General features: G+C 40.3%; 1 pseudogene; it reads right to left on the bottom strand.

Annotated features, from left to right (window-relative positions):
• Positions 1 to 1,392: 1,392 nt before the first annotated feature.
• LOC146404649 (U6 spliceosomal RNA) lies at positions 1,393 to 1,493 on the bottom strand (annotated as a pseudogene).
• Between the last annotated feature and the right edge of the window lie 2,074 nt (positions 1,494 to 3,567).

The raw sequence follows: 3,567 nt of genomic DNA, 5'->3' as shown, positions 1-3,567 counted from the left end.
AGCAACGCAGGATCTGAGCTTCATCTGCGACCACAGCTCATGGCAACGCTGGATCCTTAATCCACTGAGCGAGGCCAGGGATTAAACCCGCAACCTCATGGTTACTAGTGGGATTCATTTCCATTGTGCCACAACGGGAACTCCAAAGAGAGCTATTCCTGTGTCTGCTTTCTCACTTGCCTTCTTCTCATTCACTCAAAAGAATCCTTATGCCAAAGTGGCACATTTTGGGGTGGCATATATCAGACCTGTTCAACTACGTTAGCTGAATAGATCATTAGCTGAACAGACCCATATATTTTTGGCATCTTGTTTTCATATAGTATAGAGAAGCTAAATATATTTGGGTCTATGAATAAACATGAAAAACAAAGAAACACTTGTTTCTGAAGATTATGAGATGATCTAGAGTCATAAAATTTGCTTGTCCGTTCATATAGAATGCTAGCATGTGAGAGACAGATCACTATTGTCTGTTTCCTAGTTTTCCCTATAAAAGAAAGACTGCAAATGGTTAAAAATTATAACCAGTACATGCAATTAAAACTACTAGGAATAATAAGAATGAAGGGAAACAATTATGTATGAAAAGTATGCAAGGAAAGTAGGATGTGGTTTTGATAAGAGTAATTTTATTCTAAAGCAGCATGACTGGTTTTTCCACAATGAAAAGAGGAAAACCACCCTCTGAATGAATATAAGAAAGGTGTAAGGGGTTTGCAGGAAAGAGATCTTATCTCATGTAATCAAGATGAATAAGATTTGAATGAATTTATAAGGTTAAAAAATGAGTATCAGAAGTACACTGGAGGAGTTCTTGTTGTGGCGCAGTGGAAATGAATCCAACTAGGAACCATGAGGTTTCGGGTGCCATCCCTGGCCTTGCTCAGTGGGTTAAGGATCCGGCATTACCGTGAGCTGTGGTGTAGGTCGCAGACACATCTCAGATCTGATGTTGCTGTGGCTGTGGCATAGGCCTGCAGCTGTAGCTCTGATTCAACCCCCTAGCCTGGGAACCTCCATGTGCTGCAGGTGCAGCCCTAAAAAGCCAAAAAAAGAAAAAGAAAAAAGAAAAGAAGTACACTGCTGCAAGACTAGATTTGGTCTTCTGTTAGAATGACGTTGTCTTGAATTACTGTTCTGCCTTTTTTGGGGCCGGGGGGTACATGTGTAGCATGTGGATGTTCCCAGGCTAAGGGATGAATCAGAACTGCAGCTGCCAGCCTACACCACAGCCACAGTAACACAGGATCCTTAACCCACTGAGAGAGGCCAGGGATTGAACCCACGTTCTCATGGATACTCGTTACCACTGAGCCACAATGGGAACTCCCGAATTATTGGGCTGCTTTAATAAGAGATTATAAGGGATCTTTTTTCTTTTCTTTTTTTTAAAATATGGAACGCTTCACAAATTTGTGTTATCCTTGTGCAGGGGCCATGCTAATCTTCTCTGTTTTGTTCCAATTTTAGTATATGCTGCCAAAGCAAGCACAAAAGATCTTTTCCTAACCTTTCGAATAATCTGCCTAGCACTTGAAGATCTTGTGTCTTATTAGAATAATTTCCCATGCTTAAGGCCCTTTATCATGTCCTTGATTATTTTAAGAGAACCAAGACTTCTCACTTTTAAAAGAGCTAAGATTTTTTTTTTAACACTTTTGACAATTCTGTCTTCCCAAGTAAAATTCTAAATTAAGTTTTTTTGACCTCGAACTAACTCTGGGATTTCCCAGAGGGTTTCTGGAAAATTTTACAGGCTTTGTTCTTTTACCTTGTAAAAAGAGAGATTAAACTAATCATGTTTGTTTGATATGTTAAATTGCATGAAAAGGCATTATCAAATAAGAGATGCTTTAAGCTTTCCTAGGTTATATATTTGTATGTGTGCAGTTATTAATATAAAAATATTTCAAAATTCTATAAAGTACACAGAAATTTATTAATACCCTGCTATCTACCATATGTCTTGGTATAATGCTGTCAGTCACACTTTTTTTTTTTGTCTTTTTAAGGCTGCACCTATGGCATATGGAGGTTCCCAGTCTAGAGGTTGAATCGGAGCTGCAGCTGCTAGCCTACACCACAGCCACAGCAATGCTGGATCCAAGCCGCAGCCTCAACCTGCCACAGCTTGTGACAATGATGGATCCTTTAAACCACTGAGTGAGGAGGCCAGGGGTTAAACCTGCATCCTCATGCATACTAGCCAGGTTCTTAACCAGCAGAGCCATAATGAAACTCCTATCAGTCATACTTCTGATTATTTTTGCTGTGTGTGTCACAGAAACAACCAAAATTTATTGCCAACTCTTTTTTTTTTTGTTTTTGTTTTTGTTTTTTGGCTGTGCCCAAGACATGCAAAAGTTCCTGGGTCAGGGATTGAACCCAGCCACAGCAGCGACAACAGTGGATCCTTAACCTGCTGCACCACAAGGGAACTCCTCAAATATACTCTTATCAGACACTTAAAAGCTGATGGGTTCATGAAACTGCTAAGGCAGGATCTAGTAGAACAGGAGTTAGATTACATGGGACTGAACAAACTGGTAAAGGATGATTATGGTTATTGTTTGCTAGTTCTCTGAGGTTCTCTTTTCCAGACACAAGGAATCCTTTTCATTCAGCTATCTATAATTCGTAACAGTTTAGCAGTTTATACTTGTTAACAAATAAAACACTTTGTAACAGTTTAGCAGCTTATAATTGTTAACAAAATAAACACTTTTCTCCTTATCTGAGCTCTCCAGAATTCAGAAACTGTTAATGAACATTCTCGTTTCCACGGCAATATAATTATTTAAGTTCAATAAAATCTGTTCTCCTTTTAAGGGGACATCATTGGAAACAATGGTTAAATAACCCAGGCTTTGAGTGGAGTGTCCTATTTCATAATGATGCATAGAATCAAATATGACCAGAAGGAACCAAGATTGACGTTGTAGAGCCAAGGCTTACAAAGCCCTCTTGGGAAAACTGGCTTGATGCCTGTTTTACAGGTGAGCAAGGAAGGTCAATTCCTTGTGGGCCCAGGAACCTCCGGATACGATGGGGACTCAAGAAAAGAGGAATACATCCAAGCCCACAGGTACTGCAGTGGAAATCTGTGGGAGAGTTCCTGGACTGGCTTCCTAAACATGAGAGGGTTTTAAAAGTTTAATCTGAATTCCTCATGAAAAGAAGCTCTAGCAAACTCGAAACTGCCTATGTGGCCAATTATCATTCTTCCTCCACTTATGTCAACCATCAGGCCAAACCTAAGGAGACCAGGCTGATTCCGTAAACAAGGATCAAAAGGAGGTGATGGCAGAGGAAAAATTTGTTTCCAGGGGAAACTATAACACACCCTCGTGATTTCCACCTTGCCCATTTTGCCATTTCTTACTAAATTCTTGACTTTTCTAGCCACCCCCCCCCCCCAAATCTGGCTACAACTCTCCAAATGAATGTTTCCAACTCTTCTTCCATTCTCCTGATTTGGCATCACTGAGAACTCAAACTCTTCCTTCCCGAAAGCCCTGCGTGCCCAGCGGGATGCCTCAATACAAATGTCAGAGAAAGCTCCTT

Source organism: Sus scrofa, chromosome 3 (genome assembly GCF_054392235.1).
Source record: "Sus scrofa isolate SSC_HxYL_T2T_F1_AM1 chromosome 3, Sscrofa_HxYL_maternal_Yorkshire_Landrace_v2.0, whole genome shotgun sequence".
Classification (NCBI taxonomy): domain Eukaryota; kingdom Metazoa; phylum Chordata; class Mammalia; order Artiodactyla; family Suidae; genus Sus; species Sus scrofa.
Note: the sequence above shows the minus strand (reverse complement) of the source record. Positions and strands in the feature narration are given on the sequence as shown.